The sequence below is a fragment of the Falco cherrug genome, chromosome 11 (assembly GCF_023634085.1).
Source record: "Falco cherrug isolate bFalChe1 chromosome 11, bFalChe1.pri, whole genome shotgun sequence".
Taxonomy (NCBI): domain Eukaryota; kingdom Metazoa; phylum Chordata; class Aves; order Falconiformes; family Falconidae; genus Falco; species Falco cherrug.
In genome coordinates, this window is record NC_073707.1 from 33,858,616 (window position 1) to 33,882,929 (window position 24,314).

Here is a 24,314-nt window from a genome sequence, read left to right on the forward strand (position 1 = left end):
CCATTCAGTCCCAGTCACTGCTTCCGACTCACTGTCCCCAACATAGTGGTGCATTCCACCCAAAGACTTAAAACTGTGTTTAAAATACATAAATGTCAGAAAAACTCCATACCCCATTTAAAGATTTAGCTCAAACTCCTGTGCCATTCAGCTTGGGAGACGAAGGAGAGCTTTTGCAAGAATTAACAAAAAAGAAGTTGCAAAATGCACTCACAAGGTAGTAAAGAAAAGGAAAGCAGTCACAGCCTCAGCACAGCATGTCTGCATTAGGCTGAGCGATGCTGGGCTCTTGGGGCTGTCAGAGCTGTTTGCCTCCTTGACCGCTTGCACAAAAGCCCTTCTAAAGCTTTATCCTAAAGGAATGTAGTGTCCAGCAAGGACTGATAGTGGTCAGAGTAACCAAGTCCCCGCAGGCATGTGCTTCCAGGGAACAATGGGAGTTAACCACATGCTGGGACAAAGTCCCTCATCAGCAGAGCAAGGGCAGAGCAGGGCAAGGTGACGGACACTGTTGGCTTAGACAGAGAAAATGCAAGAGCAGAGTCAAGGCTGGGAGAAATCTGCTCTTCAGTGGCACCATGCTATTGCTTGAGAATTAAAACTACTTGTTTCACCATGTTTTCTTTGGGGATACCGCTGAGGGACCTCTGAAGAACAAGGAACACTGACAGCCCTCCTGTGAAGTTTCCGTGGCTTTCTGCATCCTCCAGGTGACAAATGCTGGCTCCTATCTGTGTGGCTAAGTGCTGAACACAAGTCACTTCTTGTCTTCCAAACCTATTGTTGCTGCTCTTCCTGGGTGCAGAGTCATTAAGGCATTCTATGAGCCATACTGGGCAAAGTAGTCATCTGCCACACACCTGATCAAATCCAGAAAAACCAGCATTTATACATCAGAGTTGCTCCAGGTCTGGGGTGAAGAAAAAACTCACTGGTTTTCAGGGCATTTGGGTGCTTGCTAGATGTATTTGTTGCTTTTGGAGTAGCTGTCAGAGGCAAAATGACTGGAAAAGCTCAAGAATGTCCTTTGGGGGCAAATACTAAAAACTGCAAATCAAGATGAAGCGTAGCAGTGCACTGCTCCTTACTCCTCCTGCCTGTGGCATCAGACTACTGAGGTCTGTGGATTATTTCTAGCGCTTCCATGACAAGCAACTTTTGCAAGCTGTCATTATTTCACAAGGATCTGCACCTACAGGGAAAATACTGCACAAATCAAGATGATGAAAGTGACTTCTCTGTATCGAGCTCTTCTGGAGAACACAGACTGCCTCAGGCTTTAGATGCCGTCGAAGACATAGGGACATAAGATTTGTCTGAGGTTCATCCAGTCCAACAGTGTCTCTAGTAGCTGTCATCATCAGCTCCTCAGGGGAAGGCACTTGAGAACTGAAGTACTTGGGCCTGACTGTATCACTTGAACCACATTCTTGCGGACTATTTCAAAGATTTCCAGAAGAGGCATCAGATCTCAAAAACATTTCCAATCTTCTGGAAAGTATTTGCTATTCCCAATATTTTGCAGACCATAAAGGAACAGAAACAATTACACAAATGCGGTTCCCAAGAGGTTGCTCGGTAGAAAATCTGGACAATAATCAGTAGATCAATGGATTACCTTTGAAGCCTTTCAAAAGGCTTAGCTCCATCTACCAACTTCTATTCCTCAGCCACCAGTGCTGACCTGCATGGTGAGATCCATGCTGCACTTAGCTGAGGAGTGCCAGTTTCACATTCTTCTGGAACTCTCAAACAGAAAAAAACTAGTTTTGGAGGTTTGTTATTCAGCTTACTGATTTGCTGCTCCTTGGCTCACAGCTGAAGTGGAGATGGGTCCTCTTGCTCACCTGGTGAAACACAGTTCTCCTGAGGGAAGATCCTCCTCAAACATCTCCACAGCAGGCGCAGACACCAAGATTCACGGAGTTTCAGAGCTGTGCCTGCCCCCATGCCCCTTTTGCACCACAGGCATCAGCTGGGCTGCTCAGTGGCACATGCAGCTAAGCTGCTCCCTGGACATGGGCTGGTTATCGCACTGAGCATTAGCTCAAAGACAACTTCTGAGAACCCCCATTTGAGACATTTAAGGAACACAATTAGGTAGCTTGCATAGACACAAACACTTGCATAATGCTACAGATACCAACATATGGTTGACCCATATTGCCCCACACAATAGTCACAGCAAGACATGCTGCTGCAGCACAAAACCCGCCAGTCACAAAGCTGTGCACTTTGTGTGGGCTGGGAAGATCCCTCAGTGCCAAAATAAATGGTGGATGAGCCAGAACGGCTGGACTCCACAAAGAGGCTGCAGGTGGGAGAGCCTGAGACAGAACAAGATGTTTTCAGGGTGTTTCTGTCAACAGGTGGGTTCCAAGGAGAGGGACCGAGTGCTCCTGGGCTGGGGGAATGCTAAAGATATTCAGCTGTTGCTAATAAGAGGGCAGCTCAAGGAACACTTACCAAACTGGACTCTCCTCATTTGTCACTGACATGGGGACTTGCCACATACTGCTGCAGTCAGCTTACCTTCTCCCCTCACTTTTGCTGCCTGGCTTTAGCAGGGAGCACCGGTGAAAATGGATGTCTGCACGCCACACAGCACCCTTTGCAGCTGCAGGAAGACTCACCAGCCTTCCGCAGTGAGTGGGATGGGAAAACCCTGGCTGAACTAGGTTTGTGCAAGACGGAGTGTCCCCTGAGCGAGAGTAATGCACAATGTGGCACACTTGCCAGCTGTGACTTGTGCCCTGATGGGTATGGCTACAAGTTGTGGGCAGAAGAAATCACCCATCCATGCACCGCATACTGCTCAATACTCCCAGCATTATCCTGCATTTGTACCATTCCACAGAAATACATGTTATTTAAAAAAATATGAAAAAGTGTGTTAATTCTAATTATTTCTAATATTATAACTATTCACCACAGACATAGACCCAGTTTTCTCTATTGAACTGCAAACACAACATCTTTTAACTAGTCCTTTCTGCATCATTAAAAAATTGCTGTTTGACATACCATACTCTCTTCCCTTCTTGTCTGCTTTTATTTCTTGATGCAAGTGAAGATCCACTCCAACTCCATTTATCTTGCTCTTGTGTTTGCAATGAAGGATTTCACAACATGCACACAGAGATCTTTTTTGAGTAAGCATGAAATTCTGTAATTAGAAAAAAATAGAGACCAAACCATTTCAGTATTCTCAGATTACAAACATGTTGTTTGTCCCCATTAACAGCAGTCTAAAACTGTAAAATATATGGTGTAACGTTTGCAACATTTGTATAATATATATATAATTTGTGAAAGACACATTGTCCTTTAAAATCAGCTACATTTAATAACTTCTGGTTACTGTGTGTATTTGCAAACTGTAGTAAATCACACAATTTGAACAATGCTGGGAATAAAATGTCTGAGTATCAGTGCTACCTAAAACACCATGGCATCTAGACACTAGATTTCAGCTTGCATCCCTCCTTCCCACAAAATATATACATTTTCTACACTACTTAGTGGCTTGGGGTCAAAATGCGGCCCAAGCTGGAAGAGGTCCAGTGGCATCTCTCCCACGCTGCACTGGAGATGAGCAAGCACCCTTGGGGCAGCTCAGGGGCTGGGACAGTTTTGGCAGGCAGGGCAGGAGCCTGTATTTAGCAGGGGCAGACCTCTCCCTCTGATGGCAACCCTGAACTGGCACCATTTGGCAAGCATGTGTTTCCTGTGCAAGTATGGATAGCTTTAATGAATGATACATTGATTTCTTCTGCTGGGGTGGATGCCAGGAGTTCTTTTTATCATCAGTAACATTTCATTCATTATTTCAGCTGCTCCCTCATGGAAGGAGCACAAAGGACCAGGCTGCCTGAAGTCAGAGGGCTCCCATGGGGAAAGCAGCAGCAGACCCCTCAGAATTACTGCTGACCAGACAAGCTGGCTCAGAGTGGAAAGAGAGAGTATTAATTTGGATTAAATGGAAGTAACTGGCTTAGTATAATATGACAGCTGTGCCAAAGAGAATGCCACATTTTCTAGCTGCAATCCCTACTGTTAGATCTCTGTGTTATATTTTGGGTATTGGCCAAATCACGCTGGCTGCAGAATACTCTCCGTTACTCTAAGTCACTGGAGAGGGGCAGATCTGTCTATATTTAGGTCACCAAGTCCCCTGTGATAATCATTACTCCCTCTTTGTTTTAGTACTCTGCTTTCTATTTTTACCTCACATATTCTGCACCAGGTCTAGATGCTTGAAGAAGACAAGCCATTCTTTACTCAGAAGAATTAATGGCCATGCCTGTAGTTTGTTTTGCATTTACTTCTTTCTTCCTTTCTTCACGTATGGGTCTTCTTATAATGCAGACTATAAAGAGCACTCCAACCAGAAAACAGCAGATCTGAAATTGAAAGAAAAGGATGAATCAAATGGTGATAGTAGACAAGGAAAGGCATAACATTTGTAGTGCAGTTTTCCCTAAAATTTCAGTCGCATCTGCACTTGTTTAAGGTTATGAAGGTAAATTTGATAAAGAAAGCAAAGGATTTGTGGATGGCCAATGCAAATCCTAACAGCAGAGCTGCCAGACTGAGACAGGAACAATGCTCACAGTGTACCTTCATCCTCCATCAGCCAGGCTCTCTGCCATATTTGCAGTCAATGGTACCACATTCGGGCAGGAAAATGGCTCACTCAGTAAAAACGGTGGCAAAACTTGGCACCATGTAAATAAGACATTCATGTACTTCTCATTGTAAGCCAGTGTTATTTCCGAACGACTGATCTCTGCATGTTCTGTAACAAGAGCTAATAGAAAAATTGGCATTTTCCATTAATACGACTTCAGGAGTGTTAGTTTGCATCACTCATCGATCTGAAAAAAAGTCTACAGGACCACCTCAAGGTGCTTTCCTTCAGATGCAACTGAGCCTGGCTGGCTGCCTCCTCCCTGAGATGATGGAGCAGCTCAGGTGCAGCTGGCAAAGGGACTGAGGCTGCTGCAGGGCACAGGGTGCTTCGCTCTGGCTCTGCACATTGCTGCCGGTCCACCCCTGCCCTCAGCCTGACTGTTCATCTTGCTTCCTCCAGGTGTCCTCCAAAGAAACTTGACCTGGCAGAACATTTTTAACTTCCTCCAGCTCTCCTGGTTTGTGAACTCAAACACAGCAGAGATGTGCATGCTGCTATCCCCTGCCATTCTGGAGAGCACAGGCAGCACCAGCAAGATTCCCTTCTGTCTGTCCTGATCCCTTTCTGCTTTCCACTAGGGCAGGAAAAGCAAGACAAAGAGATGAATTCAGAGGAAGAACAGCTGTGAGAGTGGTCCCGGAGCCAAGTCCCCTCCCAGACAGTGCAGGGGTCTGTACCGTCCCCCCACCTTCCCCGGTGCTGTCCTGGGATGTGTCTCATAGGCAGGTTTGCACTGGAGACCTGGAGCAGGCAGCTGCTGCCCCCGGGGAGCTGCCCACCATGCAGGGATGTCCAGTATGGAACAGTATTTGTACACTACCTTCCCTCACCATCTCTTGCCTTCCCCCACCTGTTGCTGCTGGACACAGACTGCAGGAGAAGAAAGCCAGCAGAGCATGGTGGAAGGAAAATGTCTGGGAGATTCAGGCCTTGCCAGTTATGATCAGGATTCTCAGAGCCCCTTCCCTGCAGGACATGCTTTGGAGCAAACTTTGCGTGGTTTCAAGTAATACAGATCAAAGTGGTCTTCCCCACTAAAGAGGAATCCACCAGGCAACAGCAATGCTTTTCTCAAAGTAGAAAAGGTATGAAGAAGAGCATAGGCAAGGAAAAGGGAAGAAATGTCTGAAAAAACCCTCTAGGGCTGCTGGTGATAGGAAATGCACAACCTCTAACCTGGTCAGTGCACAAACAAACAGCACTCTGGAAAGACACACACCTACACACAAAAACAAAACAAAAAAAAGAGAGAGAAAAGGTTAAGAAGCACCATCTCTGAGCAGCTGAAGAGTGGTTGAGCCATCCTACCCCTACCAGTAACTGCCCACTGCTTGGGAGCAAGGAGCAGCAGTGTAGCAGGCTTAGGACTACAGCACAGATAGTTTCTCTTTCCTTGCAAAGGTCTTCTTTGCAGGTCCTGCGTGTTTTTAACTTCCACTAGGTTTTGCTGGTCACTGGTGCTGACAGCATGACAGCGACAACAGGTCAAAGTGTGCTCATTGCTCGCGGTAACTGAACTAGACCCTTTACAGCAGTTCCCCTGTGTAACATCCAGCAGGTGCTGCGGGTGTAAGCCTTCCTTCCCAGTACTGCAGGGATGCAGGTCCTCCCTGCTCAGCCCTGTCTATAGATAGATTTAGCTCGACCTTTCTCATCTGCCTGCACAAGTCACACATTCCCACTGAGGATTTATATTAGACACCTGGCACTCCCTCCAGAGAGAAGGGAATTACTGCGTGGGGCTTGCACAGTGGGACAGCAGTACTGGACACTGAGATACCTGCATCCTTTTCAGCCGCCTCACTCCCTGAGCTTAAATCCAGAGCGTGAGTGCCTCGACTTGACTCTGGGCTGAGTGGATCACCACAGGAGACATGCAGAACGACTCCAGCACCAACTGGCACCAGACAAAACAAGGCAGTAAGGAAAGGTGGTGACATGCAAGCTGGAAGGGGAATAGAACGGGGAGGGTGGGGAGAGAAATTATTTCAGAGCTGGAGCTAATTTTGCAAAATCTGGCTGTTAAACAAAGAACCACAGTGTTTTTAAAATTCTGCTTATTGAATTAAGTCACTCTCCTGCCAACTAGATTACTTCATCTGGCTGAATAATCTGACACCTCTTTTTAGAAAAGAATCTGCTAACATGACCAACTCAGTATGATGGCATAACTAACCATCCCCTTCACCATGCTCTCAGGGAAAGTGGCACCACAGCTGAAAACAAAGCCCTTTTATGGGAAACTTCTATGGAATTTAGAAAAGACTTGGAATAGAAATTAAAAGCTAACTCAAAGCATTTCTATTTTGAAGCCTAACAGAATCATGGATTGGTACCTATAGCCTAGCACTTTTAATACATTTTCATTTATGTATGTGTGTATGTAATACAATGTAATGCAAAATGTGCATTCTTTTGCATTAAAATTTAAAAGGAAGAAATAATTTTATTATTACATATTAGTAGGTGGGTTTGGAGCATGACGTTTCTCCTTGGCTTCTGAGCATGTCATTCACAGTAACACTCAAAAATCAGCTCTGAAGTCAGGTAAATGGCCTCCCTTTTCTCTCTATGTTAGAGTGCTGCACTGCCAGCATGGCTGGATGTTCACATTGTTATTTGCAACAATAATAATAATAAAAAAGATCAGGTCTTTATGGTGCTGGATGTGATTTTTGTAGTCTCAGAGACAGTCCTTGACTCAAACAAGTCTGCTTAGGAGAAGGGAACTTTGTGTTTTATGTAAGGGAGCATATGCAGAAAGATTATCCATGCTACCTAAGTGAGATTGCTGGGAAACTTTTTTCTGGATGCCAAAGCAGTGGCTTCTGAAGATACATGTCTGCTAAAAGGAAGCAGACAGCTACTAAACTTCACCTTTTCTTAACTTCTTTACTGCTGCAGTTTAATTACTGTGCAGTCTGAACACCTGATGTAACTGATTCCCTTGCAAAACTCCCCTGCAGACACACTTCAGCTCTCCTTACAGCCTAGAGATGTGACAGTGGGACAAATGCAAACACACTGAATTTTGGCAAGTTAAGGCCACCCTCTGCCTGCTTCTACGGTATCTCCAAGACATCACAACTTCTTCTTTACCTCCAAGACAGCTCTATCAGTCTCTGAGGGCCTTTCCATTCCTCTGAAATCCAGTCCTTCCTTCTTGCCCACTGATTTCCTGCTCAAAAATAAAAGCAGGTGTTTTACCCCCAGTTGATACTTGCAGTGTTAAAACACTTGGATGTCACAGAACAGTATTACAAACAAAACAACATTGCTAGAAAGAGCTGCAACCCTTTGGGACAGAAATCCCAACAGCATTTTTTGGGACCTCATCTGTGTGAGAGTTTGCTGGTCTTCAGAGTTCTTTGGTGGCTTCTTCTGTATATCAGATTAATTTATGGAAATCATCAGACTTCGTTAGATCAAACCGTAACATCTCTGCCCACAGACAGACAGATCATAGCCTCTGGCCACAAGCTGTGCCAATCACTGGTTCTTAAACTAAAACTAACTATTCAACTGGCATAAAGATCAGCATAGACATATTTAGATCAGGCTATGATTTTAGCTTAAAGTTATTCTCGGTGAGCATTATCTTGAGACAGCTCAATATCAACTCAGGGCAAGATAGGATGAGGATTTTGAACCAGCTTAGTAAAGTCAACTTACAGAACATGTCTTTAGTTAAACCAGTTCAACTTCGCACAGTTCTTGAAATAACAATCGTTTTTATGGCTAGTGCTCACCTGAAAATGGACCTGGTGCAATGCAGCATGCTTTACTTGCCCCTTTTCTTTCTCACTCAAAGTGTGAGCTGGAAGAACAGAGACACTGTCTCTAACTTCCTTTCATTCCTGTAAAGCTGGATCCATGAAATCCCCCTAGACACCACTTCGGTTGCTGGCCTCAGGCACAGAGGCAAGTGTAGCTAAGAATGGAGTCCTCCTGTATGGCTGGCCTGCAGACCCACAGAATCCACAATACACACAGATCAGGAGAGCAAGCAAAGAGGCTTTGGGGACCCCTCAGCTTCATGGTTCCTGTGCTCCTGTACTGCCACCCCTTTGTGACCTCTCAGCTGTCACACTCCTCCTAGAAATGGGACCCTTCCCAAGAACTCTGTCAGTTCTCCAGGGCTGAATGGCACCTTCCCCCATTCCCTGTGCAGAGGAAGAGCCGTGTGTTTCAGCAGCACACTGTGCATCGGGACAGCAGCTATACCAGCTTGTTCAAAGGCCACTCACGCTCACTGACTTCAACGTGTTATAGACCAGGCACTGTGTGAGGACACCAGTCCCTGAAAGGCTCCTGCAGAACATCTAAGACACCAGTACAGTTGGTTGCCACTTCAGAAAGAGATATGGGTATCCTCTCACTTGTGCTGCAGCTTTACTGCAAAGGAAACCCAGGCACAGAGTCACGCAAGCATGACTACGGGCCCACACGCCACACATGCACACCGCCAAAAGGCCAGGCCAACACAATGGTAAACACTGGAGCACTGGGGGGTCTGGCTGGGAAGAGCCTTAACTTTCTCCTCCTGCACCATGAAACCTGGAGCCTCTGGATGCTGGTTCGTTACCCACTGTAATGTGCTGGTCACAGGGTACACTACAGCGAGCTGTGCACCTTCTTTAACGCAGTAATTTGAACATACCTGCTTTTCCACTTAATACAGACAACCGTTGTTTCAATGTCCCCTCAGGACATTACGTTCTCCAGAGAAAGGCCTGGGGACAAAGAGCATCTTTTGAAGGCTCTCATTACTTCTGTGCTGTATTTCTCATATCTGATAAGCCTATCTGTGAAACTCCAAAAAGAGATGGTTATCTCCTCTTACACAAATAACTTAATCTAATGTTACTTTGATACAAACCTTCCGTGATACATTTCTGTAAGCAAAGAACTACTTAAGTGCTACCCTTGAAGAAATACTAGCATTATGTTTCACATCTGTCTCACTTTGACACTAATGAAGACTACTTTTTGTACCAGTTCTGCCCTTATACCATTAGTCTGTTTTTTCTTTCAGTAAGCAGTTATAATTCTATTTACTAGTTACTGCAGTTACTGCTTCAAATACATTCCTCTTTTGAATCAGCAAAACACTGAGGATATTTTACATGAAAGAAACATTTATGTGATTTTGCCAAACAGTACAAAAGGTATTTTGTGGATTTTTGGATTTGCCCAGGTTCTGTATATTTATATTTCTTGATAATACTCCAGGTGTATGAGAAAATAACAACTGCGCCTTGAAAACTGTACTAGCCCTTGCAGGCTGAAGCCTAGGTCAAGGGTCGTAGCCTTAGGCTGTCAGTCAGCAACACACTGACCTTGTACTGAACCGTATTCCCATCACTGAACATTAATTCTGACTTATCCATGAGAATGAACAATTTTCCAATGACAGAACAGACTGAAATTGGTGATCCTGGGCTGGCAGGCTCTAACTAGGTGAGAGTCGAGTCCTGTTACAAGTCTTGTAAGCACGACTGAAAGAGGCAGCCGTTCTTCCCACATATGGTCCACAACGGAGGCTGTGACCAGACAAGGCTGACTCAGCCTACAGTGTCTGCCACCAGTAACAAAAAGGCTCCTGCAAGAGCAAACCCCACCTGCCCCACCATGCACTTCCCAGCAGGGCTGGGATGCACCATCAGCCTCTCACATGCTTTTTTAGAGAGTCAACCCAGCGAGGGAGGGACTCAAGCAGATGGTCTCTGCAGGCTTGTGCTCCAGGGCAGCTTTGCCTCTGGGGCTCACAGGCTTGTGTAACTAAGCCTGGCATGTCCAAGCATCATGGCTGCACCCGCAGCTACTAACCTCACCCACAGCCTGCAGGCAGGACGCTGCATGTCATGCTGGTGGGTGCACCAGGGACAGCCTTTGTAGAGCAGCGTAGCATAGAGCAAGACCAGTGACAGGTTTCTTTGTCTGCTGCATTCACTAGATTTACTTCACTGGCTGTTGTGGTCGTCACCCTTTATTTTTTAACATGCAGACAGGCAGAAGACAAAAAACTATCGCATTGCCAGCAAATATCTATACTTTTCTACAAAACATGCATTAGACCAGCTTAGGCCAAGCTTATCGTAAGCCTTAGATCTCTGCATGTTACTCATTCCAATGCAGAATCTAGGGCTAACCACAGTAGAGAGAGAAATAGCTGAGGCACAAGACACAAGAAGAATTTTAAGCATTTACCACTAAAATACAGTATATATTAAAAATACTGTCAGTGTTTACTGCTAAAGTCAAGAGCATCCGTGGATTTAGGCTTTGTTCTGTATTTCACGCTGAGTTCAACAATAAATACTCAATCACAAGAATTTAGTTGCTAAGTTCAGAAGTTTTTAAGGCCCCTCAAAAAGTTTAAAATGACTCCCTAAAGCAAAGGGCCTTTCACAACTTTCAGAACACACTGAGGTTATTGCAAATCACAGACTCAGCGTAACTGCACATCCTGTTGAACAGAGTACTGATTTTTAAGAAGTAGTTTATGAAAGAATGAATCAATTAAGAAACCTAGGTCAACGGTTTGATGTGGAGCCACGCCTGGCTCTCCTCACCCACTGCGGGCCATGTCCAGCACAGACCCAAGCTTCAGCACACAGAAGCCACAGCTTCTCTGGCTCCTGGCAGGACATCAAGAAGACGCAGGGCTCAGACTCACCCAGGGAGACTTTACGCAGTGACATCCAGCAGAACTAGAAACTGCTCTAGCTGTGGGGGTGGCTTCTGAAGCACTTTCCAAACCCCTGCTTAGAGCCTAGCTGCAATAACCCCAATAAACCCTGGGTGGGGGAAATGCTGGAATTCAGCAGTTCATGCAGTACTGTCATTGTCAGTTTTACTTGTTAATTAGTGCTCCCAAGCCCCAAAACGCAGTTGCAGGTGGGCCACAGAGAGCAGGCATCACTGCCTGTGGGAAATGGGTACTACTGCGGGTGGGATGCAGAAACTGCTGCAGGTGGAACACAGGCACCGTGGCTGGCTCCGCTCTCTGGGACCCTGTGGGGGCACACACAGCCCTCCAGGACAGGTCTTTCTATGCGAGGTGAAAAGCCTTTCACAAAGGGACTCTTCACAATTTAGCTTTGTCTTCTCTCTTGCTTATTTATAAAACAGAACAGAAGCCTGAAATGCTGGGGAGCAGAAGGAACAAGTTTGGGGTTTTTTTCTCCTTGTTTAAGAAGTATTTAAGGAATGTTAAGTCTGCCTGGATTTGCTAGAGGGTCTCTTGAGGTCCCTCAAGGACGTTACTTTTCCCATTGCTTCCTCAGTAAACATACAGACTTTGAGGACCAGAATTTCTCATCTACAACACAAACCAGCAAACTCCCACACTTCCCTGCAGCAGTTAAATTTGTTCTTCTTTATTTCAAAAAGCCCAACTCCTTCCTACCATCCCTTCAAAGTTCATGCGACACCATCGAAGGCTCAAAACCAGTGACTCAGCCTGGCAGCTGCATCACTAACTACCCGCATTGTTGATTGCCCTCCAAGGGCCCAGCAAAGCCAGCCAGGAAGGGCTGGAAAGTAAGTCTTTCAGAAATGTCAGTCAGAAAGATGAGTAGATCTGTCTCAGAGGTTTGCTAAACCCCTGAAAAAGCAAATACATGTTGCTAACTGAAAAGAGAAAAGATAAAAAACACATTAAGCTATTCAAAGCAACGAATAAAATAAAATTATTCCAGTGAGGAACACCTGTATTTGAAAAAACTGATACAGGCAGAAGGGCTGCTGTCTCTTCCAGAATGTACTGCTTCTGACAAGACCTTAACCCCTTGGCTGGTATCACCACTAACACCTGAGACACCAAACAACAGCTAACCCTTACACCATTTTTGTGCTAATGACTGAACCAAGATAACTGGAGTCCCTGGCAAGCTTCCCATTTAATTCAATTAACTCTAACGAGGCCTGTGGTGATTGCACCAGTCAGTATAAGAAAACCAGAAGCCAGATCCTTGGATTCAGATGTTAAAAATTAAAAGAAGTCTCTCTACCACAACTTTCTTGTACAGTCTACCCTGCTGTTACTGAACAACTCAGCATATCCTCAACAGTTCCTACAAAATGGTGTAGAAAATCATCAATTTCTTCTGAAAATGCTCATCTTTTTTTCTGAGAAAATGGAAGCAACTTATTTCATTGTATACTTTTTTTAAGTTCTGAAATGCTCTCTTATGTGCCAGTTTAAGCAAACATTACGCTGCATCTCCTTACGTGTATGGAGTGTTGCAGCTGCAGAGCCTCCAGGAAGATCATGTTTCCCCTAATGCAACGCAGATGTCTTGATGGCCAATCTGCTCCACAGGCCCAGGGAGCTGCTGACCTCTCCCTGGGGACCCCAATACTTGGAGAAATTTAGGTTCCTTAAGTATTAGCTGAAAAATGCAGCTTAACAGGGAAAAGACCTCAAGTGGAAATTTACTTTGAAGCTGGTTCAACAAACTGAACACTACTGAGTCTGGGAATGTCAAAATGTTTCACATATATAAAAAAGACATTCCTGACTCTTCTTTGGAGTTCTAGACCCACAAAAAAAGAGAAAAAAATTCTTTGGTTTTAAGATTAAAACAAATGACTTCTATATAAATTTCTTATCAGACAGATTCTTGATTTTATTAGTCTCATAACTTCATTTCAAGGTAATGTCTGTAGAACACAACAGAAAATCTAAACTGTGTCCAATATACTGTTACAGAACCAATTTGGTATATACTAGGTCTCTCCTTCCCCAAACTCATAAAACATCTGATTCCACTAACACCATTAGCTGCTTTTTGCAAACAACTGTGAAGAGGAGGAGGAAACCTGACACAGCTGCTGGCGTTTGTACAGATGCGGCTCTCCAGCATGTTTGGGCAGCAGTACCAGAACAACTTGAGGCCAAATGTGAGGAATGCATGAAAAGTATGACATTGGTGCAGACCCTTGTGAACCTCTGCAAGCCCTGTCAGAACACACTTAAGGCTGTTCAGCTGGTGGGATGACTTGACCAGTGGACATTCTTGACTGTGGTGTGGGAGTGGAGGATGCCCCATACTGCACGCAGACTTCTGCTATGATGGGCTGATTACGCCCAAGAAAGGAAATGAGCATGTCTGCAGATCTTAATGGCACAAGAAAATCTGTATGTTTGCCTGCAGTAAGCAAGTTACCCTCTTAGCACCCTGCTAGCATGAATCAAGTTCACGGCCCAGCTGTATTAGGAAAAAAAATCCTGTTCATACAGACATGGCCAACGATGGATAGTGATCCCACTGGGTCACTTCCAACATGCAGTATATTTAGCCAGCTACGGCTGTGGGGCATGGCATCCCATTGTTCAGCAGACAGAAATCCTGCCCTTGGGAGGGCTCATCAGGTTACGCTCTGCGGCTGTGTAGAGGCCAAACACAGGGGCTGCTGAAAGCAGCCCTCCACCCTGAGCAGCAGCTCCACAAGCAGAGGCTGTGCAGGTGAACAGCCCCAGGCTGCCAGCTTCTCTCACAGCAATCTCATCATAAGCGTGCTTGTAATACTTAAATGAAAACACAGGTAATATTTTTTTTGTGAAAGCACTGACCATCCATTAACAACTAACCTGTCAGTTCAAGCTTAGAGAAACATTAGGAAGAGCTTAGATTTGTTACCTTGCAATTCTGATAAATGTAAAAAATAAATTAACCGCAGAAAATTAAGCTGTAAGAACAACTGGTATATCCCCTCAGTTGAGACAACTTCCAGGTCTGTGTGATAGTAAAAAAAAAATACTTTCCAAATATTTTCCTTTTACTTTCAAACATTCTTCTACGGTAAGCCACAACAGGCTGCCACATATTTTCCCATTCACGTTATTTAGTTAAGAAGTTTTGAAATAGAAAGAGATTTGCATAGATGTTTCCTCAGTGGTGCTTTTGAAGTGTTATGTCTGGGTTAACTGGTAAAATCCCTAGATGTCTGTATGCTGCCAACATAAATAAAAAGTATATTTAAGGATGGGGGATTATCCATTCCTTGACAGAGCTGTGCTACATACCAGTAACTGTCATACATAGTCAGTTCCTAGCAGCAATTTTGTTTGAAGTTCAGTCCAGCACAAATAATGCTCGGATAGGCTTTTCTCCTGGAAAACAAAGCCTTCAGACCTTCAAAAGGAGCTGTAAGGACTCATATGTGACCATTATCTTAGACGTATCTCAGAAACAGCATGAGCCAGTAGAGATCTTTGAAGCTTCAGGAAGTTTTGTTTTCTGTGGGGAAAACTGGTTATAGCATTCCTGTCATCTTCTGGCCTATGTGAGCAACCTCCAAGATGGCTGAGAGTCCAACAGGGAAGCCAAAACCAGTGTTGACAGTTAACATGACGCTATGTTCCTACCTGCAAGTTCACTACAAAATAACAATTTTCTGCAAAGAAAGCTCAGCCGCTCTATGTCAGCAACCAGTCTTTGAAGTTAGAAAGCCTGTGCTGTGGGTCCAGCTCATTAACATTAAATACACGTTTAAATAAACCTCTATGTTTTATAGAGGTTTTTCTCATACCACAGCTCTGATGGATGGAGATGCCGAGCAGGGATGCTGGGCACTCATCTCCCCTGCACTCCCATGTATGTGTTCAGTATCTTCCAGAAAAGAATATAACCCTTCCCACTATGCTCTAAAACCTGACTGTGTCCAGGTGTTTTCCAGAGGGCCCAAGTCACCCTTCCAGACACCACTTTTATGCTACTTTAAGATCCATGAGGGATAACACAGGGGAGATTAGAGCCATGCAGAAACACCTGCAAGCTGATGCAACACCATAAAGCACAATCACAGTTGAAACTCCCACCCTTGGCAGTGCTGATGGTTCCATTGCAGACCGGCCTCATGCGCTGCTGTGGCCGTGCTGCGATCCGGAGCTGGGTTGCATGGAGCAAAGCATGTTATGCCCAGAAGAGCACCAGGCTGTGCTGGGACTATGCCAGCAGCTGGACCAGGACAGAGCTGAAACCACTGCTGTCCTTTGCTCTGACACCCTCTGTCCTGGCATGGCCCAGGGGACACACAGCGGAGACCCACAGGTGGCCGCTGCCCAGAGTACACTTCTGTCCTTCCTCACTGCTCACATGTACGGGGCCAGAGCAGTGCATGTCTACGGCATCCTGAAGTTAGCAGCCTCCCTGTTTCAGATTTGTGAGTGAGCTCCAATATAACCATGTTAAGCAAACTTTTCTCTCGTGCCAAATGAGGGTTAGCTGAGGTAGAATCATGACCAGGGCTGGTGGCTGCACAAGTTGTGGATGTGCAGCAGGATGGCAGTAAAAAAACTGAACCCCCCCCCCCCTCAGGGCCCTTTAAAGCATTTCCAAATGCTGTCCTGATACTCCTGCTGAGCGTCAGGTTACAGGGGCTAGACAACTCGCTCAAAGCAGCTGCGGAGCCATGTCTAAAACTGCATCACCTGCTTCACAGCAAGAGCTGACAATAGCACTAGCATGAAACTAAAATTAGAGGTTTAATTGAGCTCTGCGGTCACTGAAATTGATGACAGTTCAGCAGTTCACATTCCTGATTTTTCTTGTCTGAAACAATCATAAAATCAGCTAGCATTCATGTTTCTCCCTGCTCCACAAGGAAAAGCCCTGGTAGCCTGGCGCACCTTGCACATAGGGAGCCTGTCTGACACCTCTGCCAGGGCTCTTGCTGTTCCCAGCAGCAACAGACTTGGAAAGAAAACGTGTGTCTGCAAATCAGCATTGTTTTACAAAAATGGGATGCTATATTCAATGCCAGAGCATGGGAACCATCATCAACCACAACCAGTGCATGAATACATACATGACACAGTACATTAGAAATGGACAAATAAAACCACAAGCAGGATAATGACAGAAGATTATGAGAAATAAGACAGAAACAGGAGCAGAGAAGTCAGGCTGTCAGTTACATGCTGAATCTGCACTGCACTGGAATTAACAGGGATGGTATTAATGCTGAGTTTGCCTAATTATTTGAGATGGAAAGAACTATTCATTCATTTACTTGGGCCATTCAAAAATGAGAGTTTGAGCATTCGAGAGAAGGACTAGGTTGCAGGATGCACACCCATGAGCACACACAAGGTGTGTACTGGAAAAGCCTCATCAGCTGTTCTGCTGCCAAGGCTGAGATGGGACTCCCACTCAAAGTCCTCTGCTCTGCAGGACAGCTAGCTCAGCGCTACACATTCTTCCTCAAGGAGCAACTTGGTTCACATGTTAGCTCTAGAACTGACTTCCTTTTTTTGCCATTAATATTTCTGGGATGCAGTTCTGATCCACTGGAGTTGAGCAAAAACCGAAGAAATTCAGCTGTCTGTAGTTCTTGGATAATTTCATGTAATTAATTCCACATGTGATAAAGGATTAATATACAGATTGAAAGACAATAATAGATTGCCATTAATATTATTGTCAATACTACTTCCTTCCCAAGAAGTGTGTCGTGCCTAGACCTAGGCAAGTTGCCTGTTTTGTTGCTACCACTTTCTCATGTAGTGTTCACAGCTGCAGGGAAAGACAGTAGCAGGGACAGGGATCATGAGATGCAATTGCGCGGGGTGACCTGGTCCTACATGCAGGTAAGTCTGGAAGCAATGTCAGGCTTCTGCTGCTGCCCCTAGCAAAACAGGGAGATGCTAATATTAGTAGCAGATGCTTTCACTTCCTTACTCATTAAAACACCAGATCAGGGTGTCAAAGTGCGCAACAGGCCCAGCCTCTACTGAAAGGAACATGAGCCTTTCCATTGACTTCACTAGGGTGCATCATGCATTTCAGGCAGATAAAAATGCACCTTATTTAATCGTACATGTTATTTACAAGTTGAGGGGGGTTTCTTTAAGATCCAGAATGAGAGACCTACCATATTACTATTAAAGCTGCAAAGTCAGAGCACTAAAGCAAGCACTTCCTCTGCTCCTGTTTCAGAGAAAATGTGCTGAATACCTGCTGTGAAGTATATGGCAACATGCAGGCTCTTGCAGGCTTTCAGTGCAAGTACTCTGTGTATGCCCTTCTGCCTGCAGCGTGCTCACCTGCCATTTGTGCGAGATTGCTACAGTTCTATTTTTAGTTCACTGTTCTGTACGTTCAGAGTTTCTGATCCATAAATACACCTCCTCACAGTGCTGCTTTCTGAAAAGCCACAGTGTGCTCCTGCCTCCACTCACACCTGAAGCCTCTGATTGCTGATAGTGTTGAGCATCCTCAGTGTCTAGCTTGCTTTTCATCTGGCCAGCAATTTTATTCACACCCTCTGGTCCAAATGTTGCCTGTGGCTCTTCACCAGTTCCAGAATCTCCCAATTCTATTGTGACCCACGTGGAAGGAAGGGGCAAAGTACAAGACCTGCTCTTCACCTCAACTGTGATAAAGACCTGGGCTTGGCTGGGCCCCTCCGATACTGTTCCCATTCCTATGAGCAGCCATGTAATTCAGTACAATCACCACTCAGCTCACTGCAGCTGGTCGGTCGTCTCTCCTCCTCCCTTCTTCCTACACTTGCTGCAGGCACAAAATGTTCCCAGGCTCCCACAGTCATCCCCTGGGGTATATGCCAAGCCCATATGTTGCTGTCCCCTTCCACATGCGTTTTCAAAGAGGCAAAAAATTCACTCCTTGGAGGTAAGACTTCCTTGTGCGCTGTCCATCCAGCAGAATGAAGAAACCTAGCCAAACTAGCCACAAAACCATGTCGCTGCTTAGTAAGACTTCACTTGATGTTCAGAGGTATCAATTAATACTATTAGACTTATACAGACCACCAATCAGCATGTATTTTAAATGCCAGACATTTTTTTAAGTGATGCTTCCAGCTGATGGGTAAGTTCCTATTTTAAGGTAACATCACATTCATCAGTCACAAACACTGCTTTAAACATCAAAGTATTTCCCTTCAATAAGTATCATCTGCAGAGTCCCCATATGCAAGAAGATGTCTGACAACTTTCTAGAACACCAAGGCATAATCAGAGTAAAGAACTGTGCTTTGAATGAAAGCTTAAGACTTTGGGCTAGAAACACCTCCTCCTGAGCAGCAGCAATTGCAGCTCACGTCACAACATTCTCAACAATCACAGCTGAAGATTCCCATTTCAAAAGTGATTGAACATTATAATACAAAGCTAAACACTTGTGTTCCTGGCTGTAACAGCCCCATGGGGCTCATTGTCCTTCCAGTCTCTTATTGTATATGAATTATCCTCCCAAACAGCCACTTTTCTATCAACAATATGCACAGCATCTTTCCAACAGCAAAATGGAAATCCCTGCAAGTATTTCTGGTGCTGCTTCCAGCCAGCAATAACAGTAATATGATCCACGAGTAAATTCTGGTTTTGTTGCTGAATTCCTTTGTACAAAGATCTTTACTTTGAAAAGGTTTGGCAACAGTGAGGCACAAGCTAATTCTAAGGTGTGAATCAAAGAAGATCTGCAAGTTTCTGAATCACAGAAAGGAACTGTCTGCGGCCTCTCCTACCACTTCTGTCAAGAGAAAACATCACAGTTCAACTATTTTAGATGCAACTTCAGACCTACTTGCTGCAGCCCTACAGTTCTCCAGCTCCCACAGCTCTCATGCCTCCCCAAGCACAATGTGGCTGAATCCAGAGTCTTGTCTCAGAACCTGGGAAAGTTCCAGCCTTACCCAAACCTACTGTCATTAATGGGCCACATTACCATGGGCAAAGTTTAGTCTGCAGTGTTAGAGAGTTGAGTAAATTATTAATTCAGGAGAATCCAGCAGATGCTTTGTGAGAGAAACAGGTCACCAAGGAAAGGACAAGCTGCTCTTCATGTTGTGCAGCACCAAAAGCCCTGAGAAACTCAGAAGCAAAGCTACAAACACTAGTGCAGCAGAGGCAATCTTCCAGTAATGGTGTAGTGTCTGTGGCCCAACCCTGCTGCAATGTAAATGAAGGCCCACGATTGAAAAACACCTTCTGTGCTCCTTTGCTGCTAAGAGAGCTCCCATCCAAGGCAAGGTTGTTCCAAGGATGGGGACGGCTCTGCTGCGCTGCTTGTAGCAGCCTTGGGGAACACACACAGTTGTTCCTCCAGACCTAGTTTTCACAACTTGTGAGGCACCGTTCATGGCCACGTTTAGTCAGCAGCTCAGCTGCAGGGGTCACTGGCAAAACCTGAAACAACAGGAGTTTATTTCTGCCCAAGCTACGTGGTTGGCCACCCTGCTTCTTGCAGTCCCTGGAAACAGGGTGCTGGGGCTAGAGCTGCCATGAGCACTCCCCTAGCATTTTCTCTCTTCATTCACTGCTTACCACAGACTTATCTCCTCCAGACATGCGGGGACAACGCTGAGGGCCAGGAGGCTTTGATGTATCTTGCCAGTACCACCACTCGTCGCTCTCCAGCCTCTAACAGGCCATTTCACTGCTCTGCCCCAGTTCATGGGTCAACACCACCTATCTTCTTTCTTAAAGCAGGCCTTGAGGGTTTACAGATGACAGGCACGGTATAAAAATTAAGCAGCACTGTTTGCAGCAGTGGAGGGTCCCCCATCTCCCAGCAGTCTGTGGGATCTGGCCATTGAATATATGGGTGAACTCTCCCATAAAAATCAGTATCAAGCATGCTTAATCTTACTTAATTGTTTTTGTATGCTGTTGCTCTGCAGCCTGATAGTTCATCTTCTGCACAGCTCCATGGTAGATCACAGCCATTTGTCAAACCAAATTGTTCCCTGACATGTATTTGCCATCTGCAATCTATTCCTTGGTTTCTGGCACATATCTTCAGTGCTTTCTTTTGAAGCCGTTTCAGATTTCCATGGGCTTCTTCATAACCTCTACCAGCAAAGCCTCACACAGTTTTGTTGACAGCTGTATCATGAAAAGTATTTTACATTTCTTTTGTTGTTCCTCTTGCTGCATACACACAAGTTGCTACGTTAAGGGCTGCTTAGCTGTGTGTAACACGCACCAGGATGTGGAAAGCAGATGATGTCTTGTGAGAGTGGGTTATTGGGGGGGTTAGTTTGTTACAGTTTTGCAGAGATAGTTGCAGCTCCATACATTAAAATGCTGACAAATAAAAGGCATTTGAGCAAACAGGTGTGAAGCTCTGAAATTACAGATTACTGCTAAGCAAGTACAGAGTTAATTAGTATAATTGATGTATGTTGTGTGTTCAGACAGCTACGTGTCATTTCACAAAGGCAAATCCAATGCTAGTAAAATCAGAGTTAGGAGAAAACTTGTGAAGTTATATTTTCCTGCTCAGGCTCTGAGGACCAGCAGGGTCTGTCTCTCTGTCAAAGGCACCCACTGCGCTCTGGCTGTGAACAAGCCAGCAGGCAGGCTGGTTATTAGGGGTAGGCCAAGCAAAGCTACGGGACCTCTGCTCTCACCTGGCTGTAGCACAGAGAGAAGAGAGGCCACAGCTGGATTTCCAGCCCAGAAACAGAAGCCTGGTGCAGGCAGTATCTGTGCTTCTTCGCCCCAAAACCCGACTGTGCTGTGACTGTGTCATCCTTGATGCACCCTGTATCCATGGAAAGTCTCAGTCCAAAGCAGTCAGACACACACATCCAGATGCAAAAACCTCCATATGTATAGCAAAAGCCAGCATTAATAAAACATTCAGGTACTGGCCTCTGTGACTCTCAGGATACTCAAGACCCTCTACCCACACATTTCACTCAGCACAGTGCCATGTGAGAAGTACTAGGCTGGATAAAAGTGAATCTCTCCCTTTCAAGAAGCTTGCATTTCAGTTTCATGATAAAGAAAAACCCACTTAAAAATAAATTAATAAATTCACCACTAATCCCCGCGCCGCACCCCCAACAGAAAAGGGACTGCAAATATCTGCAGAAGATGTGGGTATCTGAGAGCACATCTAGGAAATGTGAGGTTGTGGTAATACTATGAAAGATGGAGAATGCTGGGGACTAGACTGTTTTTTCTGCTAGGCTGAACTCAAATCTGAAACATCTGTTCACATAACATGAGATGAGCTCTCACAGTCAAGTAACATAAGCACAAACTCTTCCTGAGATCAGTGCAGAGCAACTATCAGTGGAAATCTAAGAATGCAGACACTCTGATGTTACCTGCAAGCTCAGAATAACAACGTGTTTTCACTGCCAGCAGAAAAAATTAGTACTTTTTACAAGTATTCTAAGTCCTAAACCCTTTGTTTTTTCTAGAACTAAGTTGTACACATCATCCTTTAGGAGCTATTCAAACTGGCCATTAATGGCTATAAAACACACCTCAGACCAGCACAACTGGCACTTGAACCACGGGTCTTAATTCAGCCTTACAAAGATAAAGGTCCATGGAAAATACTCAAGTTTTGAACATGCACTACCACTATTAAAAGCATAATCTGAAGGGCAGAGGCAGAATTTTAGCTGAAAGTGGTGAGGACAGAATTTACTCGCAGAATTCGCATCCAGATCTCAGTTCAGGGCTAGCATCCCTCATTGCATCCTCAGGCTTGGCAGAAGAGGGATCTACATATTGTGCACAGCTCAGTTCTCACAAAAATGCCTATGTATGTTTACACAAGAAATACTTCTCTAACTATATGAAATACAGTAAATTCAGAAATAGTTCAGAAATAGTGCAGTGGCAAATCAAGCAAAAAGCTGCAGAACCATGCACTATCTAGACCTTTCCCTGCTTTGGCAGCTCTAAAGCAAGCGTTGTCTGTAGCTCTTCACAAAATCTCTGGTTTTAACATGTTTTGGAGAATGAACTCCCTCCTGTCAGGGAAACAGACTAGAAACTGGGGTCAGTTTCTGGTTCTGTATGTGCATGTAAAAGTCAGTTTCCATGCTGCTTTTCTCAAATCCTTTGTCTGCCTTGCCTGTTTAGCAATGGCTACATAGGGACTAGCTATGCACTTGCACAGTAACCAAGGCAGGGAACTGGATTTGAAGTGGAGAGCTCTAAAAGCCACGCGAAAAAGAAATAAGAAGAAAAAAGGGTGGGGGAAAGAAAAAGGTTGTATATGGTACCCAGTAGCTTTTCAGTGTGTGTGGGAAGGCCATTCCCATTATTTTTGCCTTCTCTTTGTACAACAGTAGATGGAGCTCTCTTTTCAGCAGCTTCAGGAGTCCATTAATGCCTGCAGTATTACAAATTCGAGCACTGTAATTATTCTGTCAGCACCTGCTAGGGCTGCTGCATGTGACATATCTGTGGTGGTTACAAAGGAGGGATCTCAGGCTCAACGGCTGCCTGCTTGACATCATTCAGCAGCACGAAATTCCCTGAAACTTGTAAATGACAAAAATGTTTGATTAACCACAGTATTCCTTTTCCTTCCAGTTAAGCATTGTGTAATATTCTTCCTTTCTTTTGTAAATTGTTAACAGGATTACATGGAATTCAGCACAGTCTGGGAAATGAGAAGGCATATTTTATTCCTCCTGCAAAATAAGGAATAACAAATTTTACTTGCCACATTTAGAGAGAACGTGTATCAAAATTGCATTGCCTCTGAGCAGGGAAGGATTTTGCAGGAACTAAAGGTCAAGGGATCTGTGGCAAGTATCTCAATCACTGCATAAAGATCTAATGCCTGCAGTCTGTATATAACAGGAGGACAGAGGAGGAGGGATGAGAGGAACACTGGCATTTACTTGCATCTGCAAGCTAGAAAAAATTACAAATGCGTATGTTGATTTTCTGTCCCTGCCACCATCTTCATGTGCTACTACTGCAAGTGACTGCCTGCACAGACACAGGCAGCCTTCCTAGCGTTGTGCACCACAGGACCAGAACTACAGGTGGCAGTTTCCTCAAGACACATCAGACAAATATGCAAAAACAGCTGAGAAATTAAATACTTCAGAGAAGTGAGAGCAAAGTTAGGCTGCTCTATGTCTTTTTTGGTAGGTTTGGGGGTGCAGGGGGGGTAGGGGTGAAGAGGGTGGTGGTTGTTGGGGGTTTTTTGGTGCTTGGTTGTATGACAATGCACCATGCACATCCTGCTTCATTCTGCTGCACATCCAAGTGCAGACTTGACTTTAAACAAGAGTAAATCACATGCTACTGACTGTCAGGGAAGGCTAGGCTATCCTTAAAGCCAGTGTATAACTTGTTATTCTCTGGCAATGTGTACTGCTTTACAAGCAATACTTAAAAAACATATTTTGACTTTTTTTTTTAGGTTTGTTAAAGAAGATTTCATGTTATGCAAGTAGGAGAACTGAGAATATTGTAGAGATACATGAGATACTGGAGATTATATTTGCCAGCAAGGTAATTCAATATACATCTATTCTGGCATTCAATAATTAAAGAGAGGCCCCCAGCAGTGAATTGCTGGGTGATTATCTCACAGCAGCAGCTACCCTCAGCCACCAGCAAAGTACCAGCACCTGCAGACAGGCACTAGCAACCACACACCACATCTTCAGAGACAGGCATTGAAATGCAAGCAAGCAGTACTTTTGGCAGAACAGATTTCTCATTTCTCCGAGTAGAGGTTAATAGAAGGGAAACTGGACATCCATCTCTGAAGACGGGCATTTTCTATTAGCCTAGTAGTAAAGGACTTTCTGGATTTAAGACCTTATCCTGCCTCTGATTCTGCATAGACATAATGGTCTGTTCAGACAGGATCCATGC

General features: G+C 44.7%; 1 long non-coding RNA gene across 18 annotated transcripts in view; it reads right to left on the reverse strand.

The window, feature by feature from the left end:
- LOC114014495 (uncharacterized) overlaps positions 1-24,314 on the reverse strand; it is a 101,619-nt gene that overhangs the window by 33,965 nt on the left and 43,340 nt on the right. For 17 of the 18 annotated variants that reach the window (XR_008734420.1, XR_008734417.1, XR_008734415.1 and 14 more), the window contains 2 exons: positions 4,228-4,403; positions 3,025-3,166 (listed from right to left, as the gene is read on the reverse strand). This is a non-coding gene — a long non-coding RNA (uncharacterized LOC114014495). Of the gene's footprint in view, positions 1-3,024; positions 3,167-4,227; positions 4,404-9,353; positions 9,499-24,314 lie in introns of all 18 variants that reach the window. The other variant, XR_008734414.1, reaches the window with a different exon arrangement.